Raw genomic sequence first — 25,400 nt, 5'->3', positions numbered from 1 at the left:
CCTCCTGACGAAGGTCTCTTTGTTGTGGTCTATGTCCTTGATCAGTATCTTGGGTGATATGTCGCATCTCCTCGGCTGCTTCGTCAATCTTCTTTTGTAGCTCAGCCAGCCGAAGCATTTTCTCCCTTCTCTTTTCCACCTATTGATGTATGGCTTCTAGGTTCCTGATCTTTAGATCTAGCTCTTCATCTTGTGGAGTTGGGCTAGTGGCCTTCCTCTTTTGGCTTTGGGCCTCCCTTAGAAGGACTCCGTCTTGATTGGTGTCCAGGGGAGCAAGGACAGCCCCTAGCGCTGTTGTCTTTTTCGACGGCATGATGAAGGTGGTCGTAGAGTTTACTGGAGGTGGGCGCCAATGTTGGTCACTCGTTCTCGATTGCTATACACAATCAAAAACAAGGCAACACAGTATTAAAAAGACATACAACCTTCGTCACGAAGAAGTCATCCCTTCAGGATAATCCCTTCGTAGACGAAGGTTAATTGTTAGGTGAGTAAATCATAGTTTACTAGAATGAATAAATGAATATGCAAGGGGTATAAAAGAGTTTAAATATGATAGCTCAATTGAGATATATCAATAACGTATTACCCTTCTATAAATTAACTTTATAACTGTACCTCCGGTTCTTCAGAGAGAATTACAATGAAGGTGTTGTAGAGAGAGAATTACACAGTGATTATCAAGTCCACCCAAAAGGTACTTTATGCAGGGCACTGTTCATCTATTTATAGGGAATCGTCTAGCTTCATACGAAATGACACTTATGCCCTCAAGAATTACACATAAGATTTACAAATGTTATGGGGATAACATTGTCTTCTGCCTTCAGTATTCATGGTAACACCTTCTCCTTGCACCACCTTCCCATTGTTATTATGACGAAGCTACCTTCGTTACTCTTCCATCGTTCTACATTAAAGATGATGTGATTCCGAAGCTCCTGCAATGCCTGACAAATATGCTGATGACCAATGGTTAGTCGGTGTTTTTGAGGACCTTCAGAAGACGAAGGCCCCCAACAAGTGTGATCTGTGTTTCATTTGTTGCTCTTGTTGCTTGGTTTTCTTAATCGTGCTTTCTTCATCTCCTTCTAAACTCTCAAGTGACTTGTAAAGCTAGCAAGAGACACCTAAGTGTGTGGTGATCCTTACGGGGTCTAAGTGACCCTCGAGATTAAGAAGAAGCACTCAACTGGTCTAAGTGATCGTTTGAGAGAGGAAAAGGGTTGAAAGAGACACAGCCTACGTGGTCTCCTCAACGGGGAGTAGGTTCTTTGGAACTGAACCTCGGGAAACAAATTGTTGTGTTCATATGTGTTGATCATTACCTTATGATTTGATTCTTCCTCTCCCCTCTCTCTAAGTTCTCTTGCTTACAATCATTTTAAGTTTGCTCCCAAAGTCATCTGCATTAATTAAGAAACTTATAGCAAGAAGAACTCTCTTCCACACTCCGATCTCGTTATTACTTATTTCTAATCCTAGCCCCGGGTGAAGTTCGTGTTTAAAGTTTATAATTTTCGGGTTTCGCCTATTCACGCCCATCTAGGCGACTTTTAGTCACGCCTCTGGAGGAAAATTGACTGCAGAGCAAATTGCTGTGGTGCAGAATTTTGCTGAAGAATTGAAGTACCCATCAGGCCCACTTGTTTATGGTGGCAAAGACGAAGATGACTATCTCTATTGCCTTCTGGATAGTAGAGAAATTGATGTATGCCAGGAAATGATGGATAATATGGGTTATCCTAAGCTAGAGTGTGGTTGTGGACTACCTGGCTTACAATAGTCTAAAGGTTAGATTTTGGTCTTTTGTCTTCTTTTTTTGGATAGAAAGTTTTTATGGTGTGGTTCTGGATTAACCTTCATAATATGTAGGGTCTAGAATAGCCTTTGGCAACCTACCGTTTGAGGTTATTGAACTTCGGCACAAGGTTGAAGAGAAGAAATAAATGTTAAATACTTTGGCGAATGGCTTGATTGTGGACCACTATGAATTTCATAAAATCTCTGAGGAGAAAAATAATAAAATTACGAATCTTGAAGCAGATAATACCCTAAGCATGAAATGTATTACAGAGCTCGAGGCTCAAATAAAAGAACAATTCGAATCGCATAGAGCAGAAATGGATCTGCTGAGAGAGAAACTTGAAGAGACAAAGGAGAATTTTGAATTGTAGAATTGCAAGCTTGATTGCCGAAAATTAGTGAGATCACCTGCAAAAAACTGTTGATGGGCTTCGGCAATCTAAAGAGAAATGCTTCTCCACTACAACCCAGTGTTGCGAAAAATGAAGAATATGTTCACCACTATAGGGGCCTTCTCTAGGGAGAAAGTATTTGCGCAAGGTGACACCTTTGGGGCGGTTAAGTGGATCAAAGGAGAAGTGGAAGCCGTCGACGAAGTCCTATCTACTCGCGGTGATTATTGTGCAAGCAAAGGGGCTCGCGAAATAGCATCTCTGCTCAAAAAAGCTGGTTGTGAACATGTGAGGGCTGCTATTCAGCCTGAATTCAAATTGTCCATCCATAACATCAAAGTTCCTTTAGCCGAAGCCTCAAAAGTTGGAAGAAAATTCTATACAAACGCTTGGCTTGGTGGCGACAAGAGGTTAGCAGATGAAGTTGGTAGAGAAAAATGTGGAAAATGTTTCTTTTTAACATTTAGATTTTACCTTTGTTTTATGAAGTTTAGTACTTATATATGGTGCTTCTCCTGCAGATTCATAAGGCTGCTAAAATGGCTAGAGAGAAAAAAGAAGCTTTAAGGTTAAAAGAACTTGTAGATAATGAAGGACCAGTGAGGCGACTAGAGCACGAGTGGATGGGAGCTACCAAAATTCTCTTGTGAGAAGAGCACCGTGACTTGATTCCCAATTTAACCCAAAACCTCAAGGGACTCACAAAGCATTAGATCACTATGTGATTCAAACTAGTGTCGGTGGAATACACCAAAAACCTGGAAGAAGATGAATCCATCTATCTGCCAAAAAATAGAGACAGAAACACAGAACAGAGGGCACGACAGTGTCGGGCTCAAGACCAGCTGTGTTAGGCACAGAAAACGAGGCAAAATTGCCTCAAACTTTGCAGACGGATTGAGCAGAGTGAAAGATGACTGTTCGTGATGTATGAATGTGAGCAACACAAAAAAGTCGTGTGCAGATAAGAAATCCCATTTTGGTTGGGGTTTTCTAGAACGAGTTCAAATTGAGTTTTTCTCAAATCACAAGCAAAGTCTGCAACAACTAGGTGCATGTAGTGATCCAAGAAGTGTAACTCTCCACCAAACCAAATCCTCACATAAGAACTCGATGGTTCTTCACAAGATCACAAAGAAAGGGAAGGGAAGAACACAAGAACAAAGTGACTCAAAGTTTCAACAAGAATGAAAACTGAGATTGAGAGCAAACCAAAGTTGTGGGTAGTACCGACCACCCTTCCCCAGAGCCAAAGAGAACAAAACTAGGAGTTCTAAATAAGTGTCTAATGAAACAAAGCCAAAGAGATGGCTGAACCATCAGCCCTAACACTATTTATAGAGGGTTATTCCTATTTTCTAAAGTACCCCTATTTACATAGAGCATATCCACTTAAACGGGGCAAAGTGGACCAACTCCTAAGTTTTTGATCCGATGGCCACGCTCTCCATACGAAGTTGCTTTGCCTTAACGCACCCTTCATTGTGATGCCACGCGCCGGCACTCGGTTTTTGGTGTATTCAATCGACGCTAGTTTGAATCACACAGTGATCTGGTGCTTCGTGAGTCCCTAGAGGTTTTGGGTTAAATTGGGAATCAAGTCATGGTTCTGTTCTCGCAAGAGAATTATGGTGGCTCACATTCACCCCTCTTTGGTTGCCTCACCGGTCCTTTAGAGCACACATCCACCCTGCCAAGCGAGGTCTAGCCACGCCACACCTACACTAGCTCTATGCTTCAGGCTCTGTTGCCCGTCGCCATGGCCCACTAGGCGGCCATGGCCCGACCATCTCTCCTCCTTATTACGACGAGGCCGAGCCGAGCCAGCACCTCCCCTTTTCCCAAGCCGCTTGCACACCCGAGCTCCTTGCTAGTAGTCGCCCACGCCACCCCTATGCTAGCTCTATGCTTCGAGCTCCATCGCTCGTCGCCATGGGCCACCGGGCAACAGTGCCCTGGCCGCTTCTCCTCCATGTTACAACGAGGCCGAGCCGAGCTTCGCGCCTCCTCTTCGCTCAAGTTGCCTGCATGCCCGAGGTCCTCCCTTGCAGCCGATAGGCCGAGTAGAGCAGAGCTCCGCCTCTACACCTCCACCCTGTCCGCCCGCCCACCCCGAGTAGAGGATCGAGGTCAAGCTCCTCTGTTGCTGATGGCAGACCGAGCCCCTCCCCATGGGCTATCGCACCGAGCTCCTCCCCACAGATCTGCCCCTAGTAGAGCTCCACAGTTTGCCCGACACTCGCACATCGCGAGCTCCGTCGACACGCCGACGCTCAGCTTCACCCTTGTGTGATCTGAAATTCCAAATACATCTTGTCATCTTGACGGTTGTGAACTTGTGGGTGCGAGTTTTCATCTTGAATACATCGTCAGTTTACATTTGATAGTTATGAATGTGAGTAATTTGAATATATCCGACATTTGCGCAACATCTAGATTCACGCCAACGCTAACTCCAGGATAGTTGTGGATGTGAGAAACCTGAATATATCCAGCCTAGCCTCTGCGCAACATCCTAGGTTAGTTCACGCCTACACCAAGCTCCACAGCTCTACAGATTGTGTCGAGCAAATAAAACAAACAAGCATGGATGGAATAAGGTATTATGCCACATTCATCATTTATTTTGTAGCTATAAGTTGTTTTAAATTGTGTTATGATTTTTTCGTCGTTGTGTTAGCAATATCGGACTTAATTTTGACGCGTCCTACTCCGCCACTATAGGGGTGGTAGCCCTTGCTGAAAAGGCAAGACCGGCAAATATCCCAAACTACATCTGTTTTCTCTTGTTAGCCACTTGCTCATTCTCCATCCTGTAATTTCAAGTATGTGCTGTAGAACTTCTCACATGGTCTTCCAATTAGGGATGAAAGTGGTAATCCGAACTGTTAGAATAAATTTAATATTTTAAAATAAATATATATAAAATTTGATGTTGATCTTTTCTTATGTTATCAAGCACATTAGTACAAATATGAATAAAATATTATATAAGTTGTTTTATGTATTATTTGCTCTCTACAACACAAAAAGTTGAAAAAATTACCGAATTTGTTTTCGAATCCATACCGAAGTTTATATCTATTATTTGAGAAAATATAGGATGAATTTGATGTTTACCTTTTATGAATCTTAACAAGCTGGATGTTAAAAATAAGAATACAAATTTGTATTATATATTCTATATCCTATTTATTCGCAATCAAACAAAAAACTGATTACCGAATAAATACCGTTTCCAACCGTTTTCATCCCTACTTCCAATGGCATTTATGTTTGTGATGCAATGAAATTTTCAAATCAAAAGAAAACAAATAGTGTGTGTAGTCCTACTCCTGCAGTATGTAGCGAGCAATACGTGTTCATCAACAAACGGTACTAGTGATAGTAGTATTATTTGGGTATAGCATCTGTTCAAACCTCGCGGTCCCCACAATGTGCGCAGCTCTGCATGCGGCCATCAACTAGCTACGAGTGTTTACTATAGTTAACTTGCTAAAGTAAGTAGCAACTTTACTTTTTCTCTATCTCTGATAGCGATTTTGTATTGGAAACCTCCAACTTTTTCCAACCAGCCAAACTTCTTTTATTAGTCCTTGTCTCCTACCGTTCTCTGTTAGAATCTTTATTTTTTATTAGTTTACTCGTACAATCCATCTACTTTATTTTTTGAACTTACTCGTACTTCTAGTTTAGGACATGATTGGTTCTAGAGACTAACCTTTAGTTCTTGTATTTTAATATTTTTTAGTCTCTAATTTATTAAACACATGAACTAAAAGAAGGATTAAACCATTTAAGTCACCAGTCCCTTAAAAGGTGACTAAAAAAGACTAAAGAGTTAATTTTACAGTCTCTATCTCTTCTTTATTTTGCTGTGGTTGATTGAAGGGCAATATGTTTTTTTAGGTGTTTTAATGATTGCTGATCACTTTTAGTCTCCAGAACCAAATTAAAGTTTAGTGCCAAGGGTAAATAAACCAAAGAGGCTCTTTACTGTTTCAGAGAAAAACATCTTATGAGGAGTGGATACGAAGTTCTATCAATTATAAAATATTCAAATAGAAATTTCTATTTTCCCAAAATATTCAAATAGAAATTTCGTTTAGAAAAATCCTAGAGTTGATTAACGCAATAATCATGGTGATTTTGCAATTGCTACTCTTTCATAGCGGCACAAACTGCTCGAACTGCCATTTTTACCATTGCCTTATTGACTTATTTCAGGAACTTGCTTCATAACGGACGCGATCCGGCTCTCCCTGCCATCGCTCATGAACATTTTAAGATATTTTGGAAGCATGTTATAAAAACTATAAATCTAAAATATATTTAACAATACTATTTTAGTAATCATAAATAAATTTAATCTTTTTCACTTAAGAATTTTTTTACTAAAAACAAGTTTATAAATTGATTTATTCAGAGCAAGGAGTACAATCTTCACTAGAAACAACGAGCTGAATTATAATAGACAACACAAGTGGCACGCCTGATGCTCTGCCATTTGATTACTGGACTACAGCCAATGAAGGAGCTGGGGCCAACTCATTCAAGCAATTTCAACGGCGATATTTTTAACCAACTCAGAGATCTATTTTAATATTTTGCTTACGTGGGAGAGAGAATAGAAGGAAAAAAGAAGGAATTTTTCGGTTAGACTAACATGAAGCTGTTATTTGGGATCCATTGTGTGTGTGTTGGAAAAAATGATTTGGGTTCTACGATGAAATATTTAGAGTTTGATTAATATATAAAGAGATCATCTTATATTTGGAATATTATTTCTTTAATCTTATAAAGCACAAGTTTTCGTAGTTTCCACGGTCTTCGTTTTTTAAAAAAATGTCCTTATACTTTATTTCTAACTTGTCGTCCAAACATCTGTTTCCCGATCATACGTCACGTTCGAAGCTCGTAGATCTATTTTTCTGTCCACATCTCACCTAACAACCCCTAACTACAACCACAAGTGATTCCTTCCTCCTCTCTGTTGCCGACGTATATTAATCCTCATCTTTTCATCTTGTTTCCTTGTGTCTGCTTTCCTCAACTAGATTTTTTCACATCACCATAGATGACCTAGAGGACTTTGAGCAGGGCATCCTGCTGGCTTCTGACCTACCAAATGTCGTCGCCATAGCGTAGATCTATTTTTCCCTCCTACATATTATCTAATAACCAGATAACATAAGTCTTATTTTTTTACATGTAACAAAAGTAGGAGGCACCGCCACCACGATACTGTTGGCGAAGAATTTGTGAGCTAATAAGATCAATGGTAGTATATGTATTATTTTTATGTTGTTTTTACGTGTTAATAATTTATCAAAATTTATGTGCCGTAGTAACACATGACTATTATACTAGTAAGTGATAAAATATGAGCTTTTGTAGCTGAAGCCTCGAAAATGCCCTCGGTCTCAAGAGGGCCCTCGACTTTGACCCCTCAATCAAGTGGAAAAGTGGTAAGCCCTGTTGTCTTCTGCATTATGATTCTGTTCCGTCCGGCTTCACGAGTGTAAAAAGCGATTTTATAGATTCTAATTTTATTTAGATTTATTGTAGCAGCTCCACGGTAAATCTAGGATTTGATAAAATGTTAAACGTATCTCCACCTCCCTCTTTATCTCACTCAGGGTTCACCCTTATCGTTTTTACTATTCCGATTTTTATTTTGACCAAAAAAGTTTGACGTTTGTATTTTTGAATTTGGAACCCAAATGACGTAGAAACCAAAATAGGGTGTTTCCTATGATGCGAGAAGAGTCAAAAGCGGATGTATAATACATTTGGCTACAGAATCTGCAGTGTCAAAAGCGGAACGGGAAATGCATCCCAAATGCGAGAGGGAACGAGAAATTTAGCGATTTCTGGCCCTTCTAGCTCGAGAAATGAATCTCTAATCTGATCGAAGTGACTAAGGTTGGACGCGGCTGGCTTGGGAGCATATTAGCCGCTGCACGGGCTGACGACCATGGGCAGGATAGAGAAGGTGTGTGCGGCGGAGCACGGGGTCATATATCAAAAAAAAAAGTTGTTGGATGGGATTGATCTCGATGATATAATCGATGATTTTGTATCACAAAATGTTAGAAGATATTTTTAATTATATCATATAACAAGTAAGTGTTTTTTGCTATATTTTATATATGTTATCTTATAAACTTTAAAACAGTGCATAATAATTTTTATACGTCAAATATTCGGTAATATATGTATAATTATATATATTTGTGCGTGGATGGGGCCTCTATATCGAATTTCGTACTGGGCCCCTGAAAAATCAGAAACGGCCCTGGATATATAGAATCGCCAAGCCATCTAACCTCTCTTGAGTTAGTTCATAAAAAATTTAATTTTAAAAAGCTTCTCTCTACCGAAGCAACCATCATATGTATAATTTATAATACTCTCTCTATATCAAAATAAAATTTGTTTTCCTTCTTTAGTGGATTTATCATAATCAATATAAACATAAAAATGAAAAGCTAAACCAAATACTATTTTAAAACGGATGGAGTATTCGATAAGTAATTGAGACATTAGTTTAACAATATAAACGAGACTAGTCGATAACTCGATAGCGCACCGTTTTTTTTGCGTATTTGTGCCTAGAATAGATAGGTTTAACAAAAAAATGCTAGCGTCTAGTGCTAGGGGGCCCGGTGCGGCCGCACTCACCGCACCCCCTTAGGGCCGGCCCTGACGGGTGGATGCGCCATTTTGATGGATCATATAGTTGGAATTGGAAACATTTGCAAAAAATAATGTTAGTGAATCTAGAAATGGTGGAGTTCAACCAAACATGCACTTGTTATGAGTCTTATCTGCTATTATAAAAGTTTATAGTTGTCTGCAAGCTATTAGATAGTGTATAATAATTCACTTATATGGTTATTTAAAACATTGTTTTGCACTGTTTTGTATTATAGGCTGCACTGTTTGCAGGATAGAGTTTGAATATAAGTATGGAGATGAGTATGCAGCTGAAAATAGCTCAGCCTTTTCATTTGTCTTTAATTTGTATCGACTTCTACTTCTATGGTGTTTTGTTTTTATAAATTGCAGTTGCGGCAGTCTGAACAACAGAATTTATATATGAAGTGAACAACTTGAGCCTTACAAAATTAAGTGGTTACAAGTGTCGTCGATCCAAAACTTTTGACCCGATGCCTAAACTAACTTTATAATGAACATAAGTGCCAGAGGGTGATCCCATTGAGGCTTCTGGCAGTTAAGGCTTTTAAAATCGTGTTGCAGAAATCTGGTTTGCTGCTGTGTTGTGTATTGGATCAGTGGAACCGTGTGGGTTCTCTATACCTTAAATATTTATATTAAAGAAATATTTTGCTACAATTTTTTATATATACACATTTACTATACTTTTAATTGTCTTATACATATTTTTATTTGTAAACTATTGTTTAAAGTATAAAAATAAAAATAAACAGAAAAGAGAGTATCCCTTTAGATATAGAGAAGCACAATTTTCTTATATTGATTCTCACCTTCTAAACTTTAGTGACTAGAATTTAATCACTTTTAGTCTCTAAACTATCTAACAGTATGACTAAATGAGGCCTCTCAAATAGAAATTATAGAGACTAAAGTTTAGTCCCTAAACTTTACGAGGAGGGTGACTAAATAAACCAAACACCCGTTAATCCACTAATCTTTCACCAAGAACCTTAAAATGATATTGTAGTACGCCTATATACAAGTTGTTAAGAATTTTTGCAAGAAAATAGCCGCTCAAATTCATGTTGGTCTGCAGTGGCGAATCCAGGAATGGATCAAAGGAGGGGCTATTAAGCTAGCCAATTGTGACGCTAGTGGTCTGACGATAAACGACTGTTACCTTGTGATGGGTAGCGTGTCCAATTGGCTATTGACGCCTACCGATTTAGAACCTAGGCATGAGTGTCTGTCGACCATAGTCATGCCATGGAATAGATGGAAAGCAACCACGAGTCAGACATCAATGTGTCAATGACTAACGGATAGCGTGTATGTCAGATATCGAATGACTAGGGTTAGGATGTAAACTAGGACGAGGCTGCTGTCATAGTGCACGTGTGTTGGATAAGGACATTTAGGGCCTATTTGGAAGCATCCGGTTTCTAAGAAACTGGTTTATGGAAATTGAGGTGGTTCCAAACATACCAGCTTATGCCTCAGTTTACAGAAATTAAATTCCCAGTTTCTTAAAAAACAAGAAGTTGGCCTCTCCTATCTAAAGATACAAACCAGTTTCTTAAAAACTGGATTGCTTCCAAACAGGACCTAAACCTTCTGTTGTCTTTACGGATGAAACTAAATCAGTAGTCACTAACAACAGAATCATTAACATGGCATTTTATGTGACATCCTCGTAAAAACAGCAAAAAAAATATTGTCATGTCAGATGCGAATATAAGTGATGTGTGGTGGCTTACAGAGTGCGACATTTGAGTTAGTCTAAAGATTTACTAGTACCTTTAACACACGGCGCCGAGCGGGGCTGTAGCCCCGGCAGCCCCCCTGTGAATCCACCCCATTGGTCTGTACTGCGTCTCCGTACAAGATACACTTCCTACATATAGGATGTCTCTAACTATTTCTTTTGTACAACTCCCTCTATACACTATTACTTAGTTATTTATCATTTTTTGATATTTTCAAAAATCATACAATATTTATACTAATATACTACACATTATTCTCATGTTACATAGCTTAACAGGTTTAATTTGCAAAAAAAATAATGTATAGGGGGAGTTCATCTTTCCCTCCATATGGGGGAGTTTAAGGGGAACCATTAGAAGACAATTTCCCCCAAAAGGTCCCTGATCTAGGGTGGGGGAAAGGTTAGGGTGAACCATTGGAATCGGCTTAAGCTCATGCTGTCATTCGCCAACACACTTGCACAATTAGCCATGCCCAGTCCCTCGAGCCTTGCCCTATTTACCTCGCTCTGCGTGAGCGTGCTAGCTTGGCTCGTGCGTCGTCTCATGCTTTTGCCTTGTTGCGCTACACATCGCCTGGCAAGTACACAATCTCAATCACGTCGTGTGATCCACCTAAGACACTAGCCATAATTGCCTATCTTGGATATGTTGTCAGTTAAAGAGCCCGAGTTTGATCCTATCTCCTTCTTTCCCTTAACAAATCTACACCATGGTCGGAAGCGCAAACTTTTTTCTGGTCGTGGTCCTCGGTCATAAAGGCACTATATTAATTGAGGCAAAGGCTCTGGTACTAAGGTCAAAGGCTTGCTGCCTTCCACAAATCTAGTCACCACATTATCAAGTGTAACACCTTGATTTTGGATATAAAATTTCTTTGTAATTATCACCCAAAATCATGTGTTACTCTTCTTTTTCTCACTCTAGGCTTTCTCTCTCTATATATTCTTTCTCTCTATTTCCTTTTGGTTAGAAATAGCTTAAACTAGTGGAGGTTAATTATTTATTTTATTTTTTTACCAAAACCTTATGGGTCATGACATGTTGCATCATGCTGAGCTTAAAATATTCTTTTAGGTGTTGCACAAGTTTGAATTTGAAACCTAGTTTGAAATTGGATTTGAAAACCCTATAGAAAAAGAAATAGAAAAGGAATTAGTAAATCTAGAGAAAAAGAAAAAGGGAAAGCAGCCCAGTCGGCCCACTAAGCCTAGCCAGGTCGCGCGCTTGCGCCACCTGACAGGCGGACCCCGCCTGTCAGTGGCAATTCTCCCTCGCGCGCCCTCCCTCTCTCGCTCGCTGCCCAGTGGGGCCGATCTGTCGGCGCCAGTTTCCTTCGCCGGCGCGCTCCCTCTCTCTCTCTCTCTCATTCTCTCGGGCCCGGATCGCCAATCGCCAAGTCGTTGCCCCGCGCGTCCCCATTTCTCTCTCTGCGTCGTGGGCCTGCCTTGTCAGTTCCGCCTTCCCCGCTCTCGCCGTGGACCGGCGAGTGCGCACTCGCGCACGTCGCCGGGTTTCTCGGCCACGATGCCCGCCCACGCGCCCATCTCCCTTCTTAGAGCCCCGCCCGTGCCCCGCGCACACCCCTCGCCTCATTTCGCTCAGCTTCACCCTCTCTCGCGCTCTGCCCTCGTCGCCAGACGCCGCCGGAGACCCACGCCCGCGTTCCCGACCATCTAGCTCGCCGGAGACGGCGCCAAGCCTCCCCGAGCTCCGCCTCGAGGTGAGACACCCGTCCCCGTGCCCAATTTCCCCTGTTGCGCCCTGTGTTCGGCCAATTTCACCTTGGCCGGTACTCGGCCGCGGCGGTCCGCCGTGCTCGCACGGTGACCAGCCGATTTAGCCCGGTCTAGTTCCCGGAGTAGGTCCCTGTGTCACCCCTTCCTCTGCTGAAGCTAGCCTAGACCTTAGCGCGCCTTAAGTCCCCTCCCCGTGGCCGGAATGGCTAACCGGATTTACTCCGGCCCGCCCGAGGCTTTCTTACCGCCGTTCTCCCCTCTCTGCCCGTGGATTCATGGCCCCTTCCCCGCCATTGAGTTCGCTGTTGCGCCCTCTTCCTCTCTGCCCAACTCCGGCGACCCCGAACCCCCTAGCTCACGCCTGCCTCAACTCCGGCGACCTCACCGCCGCGGAGAGGAGCAGCGCCGCCCGCAGCCGTTCACCCCTCCGACCGATCCTGATCGCACGACCCGGACGGCGGGTACAGCTTCGCGCACGTGCGTCCTGCGCCCTTGGCCTGCCTCTGATCCCCTCCGTCCGATCCTGATCGCACGGCCCGGACCACGGGTACTGCTTCGCGCACGCGCGCCCTGTGCCCTTGGCCTGCCTGCCAGCGCCCAAGTCCCCTTGCGCCGGGCCAGCTCGGTCAGTGCGCCCCCCCTCAGTCGCTGACGCCCCTGGCCCGCCTGTCAATGCTCGCCCACCCCCGCACGCGCCCTCGACCGCAGATCTAATCTCGGTCGTTGGTTTTAAATTTGACGGTTAGATTCACACGATACCCCTTCACGCGGTTTTTTTCTTAAAGAGACCCTCGGTTTATTGGAAATCAACCCGCTGTCCCTGGTTTTCGCGCGCAGGCCCCTATAATCTTGCAGATTTAGCCTTGCACTTTTAAATACTCACATAATTGGCCCTAATTTCATATTTTGAATTCCCAAACTTGTTTATTTCATAACTTTTATATATGAACTCCAAATTTAGTGATTCAAATTGCAAAATGTTCATAGAATTATTCCTTGTTTAAATAAAATGGTTTCACTTACTGTCTGCAAACTCTAATTTTTAGGATTGAATATGAACTAATGTAGGTGTATGTTTTATTTATTTAATAAATAAATAAAGGAGAAGCTTAGAGATTTAAACCTGTTTAAGCTTGTGAAATTAATGATATGTATTGCATGAGTTCATCTCTGTTCTAAATTATAGGTCACAATAAAATAAATTGATCTATGATTATGTACTTGTAAATAACACTTAGGGAAATAATAATCTATTTTCAAATAAAGTTAATGTATGCCATAGTTTATGTTATACTTTGAATTCATTATCCCTCATGTAGTATTATGTCTTTTTAAGATGTGTTCCAATGTTTGTACATGTTTGGTGTGATGTTCATTTGTACTTTCCAAATGTATTGAATGCATGCTCGCTTTATTTAGATAACGAGTAGTCCGAGGTTCCTGAGTGTGTTGTTGGAGACCTCCCTGAGCAGCAATCTGGTGAAGGCAAGTGTCCTCTGACCTATTATGTCCTATATACCTTATGATTCAATGTCTCGCATTACTTTGTGAAACCTAAGGATTGACTAGTCTGTATTCACTTATCCTTGTTTACCTTCTGGGTTATCATGGTTAGCATGTTGCTACTGCCTTAACTTAATCAATGAACATGATGTGAACATTTATGATACGATACTGTTATCCTGATTATGTGGATGATTCTATGATACCTTAGGGGGCTCAGGCTTTTTTTTCTGAGTACCTCTTCGTAAGAACCTATTCGTGGAGTGACCACCCAGGATAACAGTACAACCATGAGGGTGGAATGGGACGCCCTTAGCTGATTAATTAGATGAACCTAGGGTGTAGTTGGCTTTACTGGAGGGCCGTCAATGGGGGCCGGGGCGTAGTGCTCGCTCTGCTAAGGTTGGGGTGCAGAGGTTCTTTCGATTTGGTTTTGTTAGTCACTCACCTTGGGGAGGTGTATTGCGTTTGTACGACTGGCGAAACCTAACGAGCAGCTATGCACCAGGGGAGTCTTTGTAAAGGCTACGTAGTCTATCCCTAGCCATTCACCTTGGTAGTGAAGATCGGGTCTGTACAACCCAGGCTGGAAAGGGATCACGACTTGTGGGTAAAGTGTACAACCTCTGCAGGGTGTTAAAAACTGTTATATCAGTCGAGCTCACGGTTAAGAGCAGCCTTGGGATCCTCTTTGATTAGAAGAACTTTGGATACTTTTATGTTGATGATTAACAATGATGTTATAAAATCTGATCTCTGGTATTTCCTCTTTTAAGGAGGTACTTCTGGGTAATAACTGGGTTATTTACTAAAACTTGGCTCTACTACTAATAATAAATACTTGACCAACTAAAAGCAACTGCTTAACCTCAACTCCATATACAGCTAGTCCACTTTAGCCAAACGGGACATTTGCTGAGTACGTTGATGTGTACTCACCCTTGCTTTACACATGTAACGCCCTGAATTTGGGGGTAGAATTTTTTCTTCTTTTCTCTCACCAAATTCGGGCGTTACTCTCTTTTCTCTTTCCCCGTTTGCTCCCTCTTCCCAATTTCAAACCAGTATAGTGACAAGTGTTCGTGTCATGTATAAACCAAAACCTAAGTGTCATGGGTGTTGCATCATGCCGAGCACATTTCTTTGTCTGATGTTGAGTGTTCGTCTCGTTCCGTTCCGGATTTCGGTTCGCGATTTAATTCCGTTTAGTGGTCGCGCACGTCGTGGGTTTTTGATCCGCGAAGTGGTTCGGCCCAGCCCAGCTTAGTCTAGCCCAGCTCAGCCGGCCTGGCCCGCCCCGGCCTGCGCGCCCCTGGCGCCCAACCCCCCCCCCCATGCGCCCCCACCTCTCCTCTCTCTCTCATTTGGATCTCCCGCGCAACAACTTCCCTCTCCCTCTCCCACCTCTCTCTCCCTGTGGTGCCCTAGGGTTTGGAGACGGCGATCACCGGATTTTGGACCCCGAGGTGAGCTCCCCTCCCCTCCCCTTCTCTTCTCTCTCTCCCTCTCCCTCCCCCTTCTTCTCCCCACGCGCGCCCCCTTCTTCCCCTGCTCGCGCGCGCCCCATGCTCGCCCCTGCTCGCCGGCGGCGCGGCGCCCCCGCCCCTGCCCGGCCGCGGCGGCCCTCGCCCGCCCCTTCCCCCAGCCGCGGCGGCCCTCCCCGCCCCTTCCCCGCCCGCGGCGGCGGCGCCCGCCCTCCCCCGGCCCCCGGCGGCCTCCCCCTCCCCTCCCCCGACCCCGGCGACCTCGCCCGCCCCCCGCCTGTCCCCCGGCCCCGCGGCGGCGATCCCGCCCGCCCCTGCTCGCCGGTTCGCGTCCCCGGCGTGGCCCCCGGCCCCGGCGCGGCCCCGGCCGACTCGGCCGCTCCTGGCCGGCTCAACCGCCCCTGGGCCGGTTCAACCGCCCTTCCCCCCCGTTCGGCCGCCCGTTCCCGTCCTAGCCTCGCCCGACCGTGTCCCCGTTCGCCCGCGCTCGCGGTGATTATTCGATAGTTAAAGTGCTGCGTCGCGTGCTTCGCCGCGCGACAGTTTGTCTAATTTCAGATTCTATCTGTGTGTTGCGTCGTGCGCTTCGTCGCGCGACGATCCATTTTTTGTCTCAGGTTGTTTAAGGTGTAACGCCGCGTGTGCATTCACGCGACGTTCCACTTTGGACTCAGTTTAGTCGACGTATGCCGTCGTGCGCTTCGTCGCGCGATGTTTAACGTCTCCTCATAACTAAGGCGAAGTGCCTCATTGCGTGCTCGGTCGCGCGACGAGTCGCTAGCTTTTAATTCGTTTTAGAGTGCTTTGTCGCGCGTCTCGCCGCGCGACCATTCTTTTTATTTATCTCCACCTGCTTATAATAATTAGACATGAAACATGACTTTACTTTACGCTGAACATAGTGTCTACATTAAATTTCCTTCCATTAAGCGAGTGGTTAATTTGTAATCATGTAACGTGATCGTTTCTCGACTGTCTTTTCCTCTTTCTCTCTTAATCGTACTCGCGAGCCCGCGTGGAACGTCTGTTTACTTATTGCATTCTATTGTATGGTGTACTGTTCTTTTGTATTAAATATGTGGATGTATGTATGTTTGCGCTCGCATAGAGAACGATCCGGTTGAAGAGCCCGAGGAACTCGCAGGAGAAGCCCCTGAGCAGCAGTCGGTTGGTGGAGGCAAGTGTCCTTTGACCTATCTCTGTCCTATTCATTCTTTAATTCACCTCCCGCATTACACCTTTATACCTAAGGATTGACTAGCTTTTGTTATCCATGTCCTTGTTTACCTATTTGGGTTGGATTATTATTGCTTAGCTTTATGCTATTGCTCAACTCTAATCAATGAACATGATGAGATTATCTATGATACGCTGTTTTCCCTTCTCTTATTATGATGTTGTACTTGTGGCTTTAAGGGGGCTCGAGCGGTTTCTCGAGTGCCTCTCCGTAAGGACCTGTTCTATGGATGACCGCCCGGGAAAACAGTGCAACCATGAGGGTATAATGGGGTGCCCTTAGCTGAATAATTAGAGGATCCGGGATGTAGTTCACTTAGCCGTCGTGCCGTCAATGGGGCTCGGTGTATGCGGCTCGCTCTGCCAAGGTTGATTTGTCCCTTGGGGAGGAGTGCGGTACATTTAGGAAACCTAACGGGTGGCTACAGCCCCGGGGAATCTTTGTAAAGGCTACGTAGTGAAACCCTGCCTATTCACCTTGGTAGTGTTTAAGGGTTTGATCGGCCCGAGGCAAGAGGGAATCACGGCTTGTGGGTAAAGTGCACAACCTCTGCAGAGTGTTATGAAACTGATATATCAGCCGTGCTCACGGTTATGAGCGGCCAAGGGAGCTCCAGTGATTAGTGGTACTTGATCAGAGACATTATGGTACATGTGGTTATGAGATCGATGGTTCTGGTTATGACTATGGTGCTGGTAAGTGGTATTCTTTCCATTTGGAAAGGGTATATCGGGCTAATAACTTGGGTTAATGCTAAAACTTGGCTTTCTCTACTAGTAAATAATAATCTGACCAACTAAAAGCAACTGCTTGACTTATCCCCACATAAAGCTAGTCCACTACAGCCAAACAGGATACTTGCTGAGTATGTTGATGTGTACTCACCCTTGCTCTACACACCAAACCCCCCCCTAGGTTGTCAGCATTGCAACCACTGCTCAGGAGAAGATGAAGCTGTAGAAGGAGACTTCCAGGAGTTCCAAGACTACGACGAGTTCTAGGCGTGGGTTAGCGGCAACCCCCAGTCGGGTGCCTGTGAAGGCCGCGTTTATCTATGTTTCTTTTCCGCACTTTGATTTATTGTAAGAACTATATGGACGTCTCAGACGTATGATGTAAGCTACTATTATTCCCTTTTAATACTATTTTGAGCACTGTGTGATGAAGTCCATATTATGTAACTGCTGTGTACGTGAATAACTGATCCTGGCACGTACATGGTTCACATTCGGTTTGCCTTCTAAAACCGGGTGTGACATAAGTGGTATCAAAGCCGTGCTGACTGTAGGACCGCTAACCTAGAGTAGAATGGTCGTTCTAAGGACTATAGACCTCTGTCCTTTCCTTGACTTTGATATCCCTTCAAAAGTTGGTCATACCGACCAAACCTATGTTCTACTATATACTATACCTTGCTGAAAATCATGTTTTACCCTAATCCTTCATTTATTTATGGTTCATTACTTGCTGGTCATATTGATTCTGTTCTCACCCTTTTGCTTGCGATGTCTTTTGTAGATGGCTCGTCTTAGACACACTGCACGAAAGTCCGTCATCCCTTTCTTGGAGAGACTGCACCACCGCCTGCATGAGGAGCAGGAACGTCGACGACAGGAGCAGGAGCAGCAGGGCTCTTCCTTCTCGCTCCAACAGGAGATAGAGTCTGTGAGGAGCTGCTCCCCTGTGCTTCCCCTGGAGGCGCCCCCTGCACCACCACAGGGCGCCCCAGCCCCTGGAGTAGCTGCTGGAGGAGACCCAGATGACGGAGGTGGCGACGACAGCTCGAGCCACGACACCGACTTCTCTGCTAACCATGAGCTAGAAGGATGGTTTGCTCGACCCATCACTCGCGACGCTGCTCGCGGGTGTCACTTCCACGATGCGCTCGATACCCTGCTACGTCGGGCACTTAACCGGCATACTTGGTCCATTGAGTATCGCTGTGTGGTCTACCAGCGCTGTCGCGGGATCTACCCGGACCGCTGGGAGGCAACCTGCTTGGTGCGCCGTCCGGAGAACAGTCTCCAGGGTGCAGAGGCCTGCTCAGAGCACTATTCTATCTCTGAACGGGACTCAGCTGAGGCAGCCATGCAAGATGCTGCACGGCGTGCGCTTTCGCACTACTGCTCGGTTTTCGGTGGGGTAGCTGACGGTCTTGACCTGAAATATTACCCCCGCCGTTCATCTGGCAGCACAGGAGGCGTGATTGTCTCACCTGTCGGTGAGGGCAATCCTAGGTTGAGCAGCACAGTCAACCTAGCCGCCGTGCTAAACACGGAGCTGGACCATGCATTGGACGAGCTGAGTAGGGCTCGTGCTGAGATCGCCCAGCTGCGGGCTGAGCGCGCGGAACGTCGTCACCTGGAGGATGGTTCCCCCGCTCCCGTCGGGACTCAGCACCTGTACCGCTCACCTCGGCGTGGATCCCAGTCTTATGGCAATCCCGACTGCAAGACCAAGATAACTCTAGAACCATAGATCGTTAGAGTTGGATCTTGTAATTAATACAAAATATATATACATAGAAGCTTCAGCCTTAGCGTTAGTCTCGGTCTTAGTTAGTCTTAGTTAGACAGGGTAGTTTGCTATATCCTGTGCATTTATGTTTGTCATGATGAACTATGTTTGGTTTGGATCTTTGTAATGATTGTCACCAGAGTGTGGGTATCCCCTGCATTTTGGTTTACCTATTATGTTAATAAAGCTAGTTATATAGTTGGGAAACCTTTTATTCCACTTTCCTCTTTACCTGAGAAGCTGTGTGGTCTGTGTTGGAGATCAGTGAAGATGCTCATCTGTTCAGTGCTGTTGAAGAATCCTCTACTCTTTTCTTATGCTGCAAGATTTGCCAGATCAGTTCTGATGTGTAGTTGCATTCTGCAGATGTCAGAGAACAGGCGCAGAGGAGGAAGGCGTGCTCAGCAGGAGCGAGCCGCTCCGCAGGATGAGGTGCCCCAGCAGCAGCACCTGCCACCCCCGCCCCCGATGTCGATCGAGCAGATGTTTCTGATGCAGACTCAAGCAGTTCAAGCTATCGGTCAGACTTTGGCCGCCATTCAGCAGCAGCAGCAACAGCAGCAGGCCCCACCTCAGCCTCAGCCTCAGATGCCTAGAGACAAGCGTGCTGAATTCATGAGAGGTCATCCACCAACATTCGCTCATTCTTCTGACCCCATGGATGCTGAAGACTGGCTGCGCACTATGGAGCGCGAGTTGCATACCGCTCAGTGCGATGACAGGGAGAAAGTCTTGTATGGTTCCCGTCTGTTGAGAGGAGCAGCCCAGTCATGGTGGGAGTCTTACCTCGCCACCCATGCCCACCCTGACGCCATCACCTGGGAAGAGTTCAGAGGAAGCTTTCGTCAGTACCATGTTCCTGCAGGTCTGATGACAGTGAAGAAAGAGGAGTTCCTGGCTCTCAAGCAAGGGCCGTTGTCTGTCAGTGAATACCGAGACAGATTTCTGCAATTGTCTCGCTATGCTCCTGAAGATGTTAACACCGACGCCAAGCGACAGTACCGTTTCCTGAGAGGCCTGGTTGACCCTCTGCAGTACCAACTGATGAATCACACCTTTCCGACATTTCAGCACCTGATTGACAGAGCAATCATGACAGAGAGAAAGTGTAAGGAGATGGAGGATCGTAAGCGCAAGATCAGTGGACCCCAGCCTGGAAGCAGCAGCCGTCCTCGTTTCTCAGGCAATCAACCTCAGCAGTTCAGGCAGAACCAGCGTCCACCTCAGCAGTATCAGCAGTTCCAAAGGCAGTATCCTCAGCATCAGTACCAGAACCGTCAGAGCAATCAGTCAGGAGGTCAGTTTCAGAAGCAGAATCAGCAAGCACCTCGTCTTCCTGCCCCAGCAGCCCAGCAGAACAGTCAGGCAGCACCAGCTCAGGTTGGAAATAGGGCATGTTTCCACTGTGGAGAGCAAGGCCACTGGGTGATGCAATGTCCGAAGAAGGCAGCCCAGCAGCAGTCAGGCCCCAGTGCCCCAGCGAAGCAGAATGTGCCTCAGCCTGGAGCAGGCAATCGCTCTCAGCCGCGTTACAATCATGGAAGGCTGAACCACTTGGAGGCGGAAGCAGTTCAGGAGACCCCCGGCATGATAGTAGGTATGTTCCCAGTCGACTCCCATATTGCAGAAGTGTTATTTGATACTGGAGCAACGCATTCTTTCATTACTGCATCATGGGTAGAAGCACATGATCTTCCAATTACTACCATGTCAACCCCCATTCAAATTGACTCAGCCGGTGGTAGAATTCGAGCCGATAGCATTTGTTTGAATATAAGTGTGAAAATAAGGGGGATAGTGTTTCCTGCCAACATTATAGTAATGGGTACTCAGGGAATAGATGTCATCCTAGGGATGAACTGGCTAGATAAGTATCAGGCAGTTATCAGTTGTGATAAGCGGACAATCAAGTTGGTGTCCCCAATAGGAGAGGAAGTGGTGACCGAGTTAGTCCCGCCTGAGCCAAAGAAAGGAAGTTGTTATCAGCTTGCTGTTGATAGCAGTGAAGCAGACCCAATTGAGAGTATCAAGGTTGTGTCTGAGTTCCCAGATGTGTTTCCAAAGGACTTACCGGGTATGCCACCAGAGCGGAAAGTTGAGTTTGCCATAGAGCTTCTTCCTGGAACCGCCCCTATCTTTAAGAGAGCTTACAGAATATCTGGACCAGAGTTGGTTGAACTTAAGAAGCAAATTGATGAGCTGTCAGAGAAAGGTTACATTCGGCCAAGCACCTCGCCTTGGGCCGCTCCTGTCTTGTTTGTGGAAAAGAAAGATGGCACCAAAAGGATGTGTATCGATTATCGAGCTTTGAATGAAGTCACGATCAAGAACAAGTATCCCTTGCCCAGAATAGAAGATCTGTTCGACCAGTTGAGAGAAGCAGTGTGTTCTCCAAGATTGATCTGAGGTCAGGTTATCATCAGCTCAGGATCCGACCTTCGGACATTCCGAAGACGACATTCATTTCCAAGTATGGTTTGTATGAGTTCACAGTGATGTCTTTTGGTTTGACCAATGCACCAGCCTTTTTCATGAACTTGATGAATAGTGTATTCATGGATTATCTCGATAAGTTTGTGGTGGTATTCATTGATGACATTCTGGTTTATTCTCAAAGCGAAGAAGAGCATGCAGATCATTTGAAGATGGTATTGCAGAGATTGCGAGAGCACCAGTTGTATGCAAAGTTGAGTAAGTGTGAGTTCTGGATCAGTGAAGTCCTGTTCTTGGGTCACATAATCAACAAAGAAGGATTGGCTGTTGATCCGAAGAAAGTGGCAAACATTCTGAACTGGAAAGCGCCAACAGATGCTCGAGGAATCAAGAGTTTCATTGGAATGGCCGGATATTATAGGCGATTTATTGAAGGGTTTTCAAAGATTGCAAAACCTATGACAGCGTTGCTAGGCAACAAAGTTGAGTTCAAGTGGACCCAGAAATGCCAAGAGGCCTTTGAAGCGCTGAAAGAGAAGTTGACTACAGCGCCTGTCCTAGTCTTGCCTGATGTGCACAAGCCCTTCTCGGTGTATTGTGATGCTTGTTACACAGGTTTGGGATGTGTGTTGATGCAAGGGGGAAGAGTTGTGGCCTACTCGTCCCGACAGTTGAAGGTTCATGAGAAGAATTACCCAATCCATGATCTAGAGTTGGCAGCGGTGGTTCACACACTGAAGACATGGAGGCACTACCTGTATGGACAGAAATGCGATGTTTACACAGACCACAAGAGTCTGAAGTACATATTCACTCAGTCAGAGTTGAACATGAGGCAACGAAGATGGTTAGAGTTGATCAAAGACTATGAGTTGGAGATCCATTACCATCCAGGCAAAGCAAACGTAGTGGCAGATGCTTTGAGCAGGAAGAGTCAAGTTAATCTGATGGTCGCTCATCCGATGCCTTATGAGTTGGCCAAGGAGTTCGACAAGTTGAGTCTCGGATTTCTGAACAATTCGCGAGGAGTCACAGTTGAGTTGGAACCTACCTTAGAGCGCGAAATCAAAGAAGCGCAGAAGAATGATGAGAAGATCAGTGAGATCCGGCGACTGATTTTAGATGGCAAAGGCAAAGATTTTCGAGAAGATGCAGAAGGCGTGATATGGTTCAAAGACCGCTTGTGTGTTCCCAATGTCCAGTCCATTCGGGAGTTGATCCTTAAGGAAGCTCATGAGATAGCTTATTCGATTCACCCTGGCAGTGAGAAGATGTATCAGGATCTGAAGAAGAAATTCTGGTGGTACGGAATGAAAAGGGAAATCGCAGAGCATGTGGCTATGTGCGATAGTTGTCGAAGAATTAAGGCAGAGCACCAGAGACCTGCTGGATTGTTGCAACCGTTGCAGATCCCTCAGTGGAAATGGGATGAAATTGGTATGGATTTCATAGTCGGATTGCCTCGCACTCGAGCCGGCTACGATTCCATTTGGGTAGTAGTGGACCGCTTGACCAAGTCAGCCCACTTCATACCTGTCAAGACCAATTACAGCAGTGCAGTATTGGCAGAATTGTATATGTCTCGGATCGTTTGTCTTCATGGTGTGCCAAAGAAGATAGTGTCAGACAGAGGAACGCAGTTCACCTCTCATTTCTGGCAGCAGTTGCATGAAGCCTTGGGCACGCATCTGAATTTCAGTTCAGCTTATCACCCGCAGACAGATGGCCAGACCGAAAGGACCAACCAAGTTCTTGAAGACATGTTGAGAGCCTGTGCGTTGCAAGATCAGTCCGGATGGGACAAGAGATTGCCTTATGCAGAGTTTTCCTATAACAACAGTTACCAGGCCAGTTTGAAGATGTCACCATTTCAGGCGCTCTATGGGAGGAGTTGCAGAACTCCGTTGCAATGGGATCAGCCTGGAGAGAAGCAAGTGTTTGGGCCAGACATTTTGCTTGAAGCCGAAGAGAACATCAAGATGGTCCGAGAGAATCTGAAGATAGCGCAATCGAGACAGCGAAGCTATGCAGACACAAGAAGAAGAGAGCTGAGTTTCGAAGTCGGAGACTTTGTCTATCTGAAAGTGTCACCGATCAGAGGAATCAAGAGGTTCGGAGTCAAAGGCAAGCTAGCACCCCGCTACATTGGTCCGTATCAGATTCTTGCAAGACGTGGAGAAGTGGCCTATCAGCTCAGTTTGCCAGAGAATTTGTCTGCTGTGCATAATGTCTTTCATGTGTCTCAGTTGAAGAAGTGCTTGCGTGTGCCAGAAGAGCAGTTGCCAGTGGAAGGTCTTGAAGTCCAGGAGGACTTGACCTACGTTGAGAAGCCAGTGCAAATCCTTGAGGTTGCAGACCGAGTCACCCGAAGGAAGACCATCAGAATGTGCAAAGTTAGATGGGATCACCACTCTGAAGAAGAAGCAACCTGGGAGCGTGAAGATGATCTGATGACTAAGTACCCTGAGCTCTTTGCTAGCCAACCCTGAATCTCGAGGGCGAGATTCTTTTAAGGGGGATAGGTTTGTAACGCCCTGAATTTGGGGGTAGAATTTTTTCTTCTTTTCTCTCACCAAATTCGGGCGTTACTCTCTTTTCTCTTTCCCCGTTTGCTCCCTCTTCCCAATTTCAAACCAGTATAGTGACAAGTGTTCGTGTCATGTATAAACCAAAACCTAAGTGTCATGGGTGTTGCATCATGCCGAGCACATTTCTTTGTCTGATGTTGAGTGTTCGTCTCGTTCCGTTCCGGATTTCGGTTCGCGATTTAATTCCGTTTAGTGGTCGCGCACGTCGTGGGTTTTTGATCCGCGAAGTGGTTCGGCCCAGCCCAGCTTAGTCCAGCCTAGCTCAGCCGGCCTGGCCCGCCCCGGCCTGCGCGCCCCTGGCGCCCAACCCCCCCCCCCATGCGCCCCCACCTCTCCTCTCTCTCTCATTTGGATCTCCCGCGCAACAACTTCCCTCTCCCTCTCCCACCTCTCTCTCCCCGTGGTGCCCTAGGGTTTGGAGACGGCGATCACCGGATTTTGGACCCCGAGGTGAGCTCCCCTCCCCTCCCCTTCTCTTCTCTCTCTCCCTCTCCCTCCCCCTTCTTCTCCCCACGCGCGCCCCCTTCTTCCCCTGCTCGCGCGCGCCCCATGCTCGCCCCTGCTCGCCGGCGGCGCGGCGCCCCCGCCCCTGCCCCGCCGCGGCGGCCCTCGCCCGCCCCTTCCCCCGGCCGCGGCGGCCCTCCCCGCCCCTTCCCCGCCCGCGGCGGCGGCGCCCGGCCTCCCCCTCCCCTCCCCCGACCCCGGCGACCTCGCCCGCCCCCCGCCCGTCCCCCGGCCCTGCGGCGGCGATCCCGCCCGCCCCTGCTTGCCGGTTCGCGTCCCCGGCGCGGCCCCCGGCCCCGGCGCGGCCCCGGCCGACTCGGCCGCTCCTGGCCGGCTCAACCACCCTTGGGCCGGTTCAACCGCCCCTGGGCCGGTTCAACCGCCCTTCCCCCCCGTTCGGCCGCCCGTTCGGCCGCCCGTTCCCGTCCCAGCCTCGCCCGACCGTGTCCCCGTTCGCCCGCGCTCGCGGTGATTATTCGATAGTTAACGTGCTGCGTCGCGCGCTTCGCCGCGCGACAGTTTGTCTAATTTCAGATTCTATCTGTGTGTTGCGTCGTGCGCTTCGTCGCGCGACGATCCATTTTTTGTCTCAGGTTGTTTAAGGTGTAACGCCGCGTGTGCATTCACGCGACGTTCCACTTTGGACTCAGTTTAGTCGACGTATGCCGTCGTGCGCTTCGTCGCGCGACGTTTAACGTCTCCTCATAACTAAGGCGAAGTGCCTCATTGCGTGCTCGGTCGCGCGACGAG

Source organism: Zea mays, chromosome 5 (assembly GCF_902167145.1).
Source record: "Zea mays cultivar B73 chromosome 5, Zm-B73-REFERENCE-NAM-5.0, whole genome shotgun sequence".
Lineage (NCBI taxonomy): Eukaryota > Viridiplantae > Streptophyta > Magnoliopsida > Poales > Poaceae > Zea > Zea mays.
The sequence above is the reverse complement of the archived record's forward strand: the minus strand, read 5'-3'. Positions refer to the sequence as shown.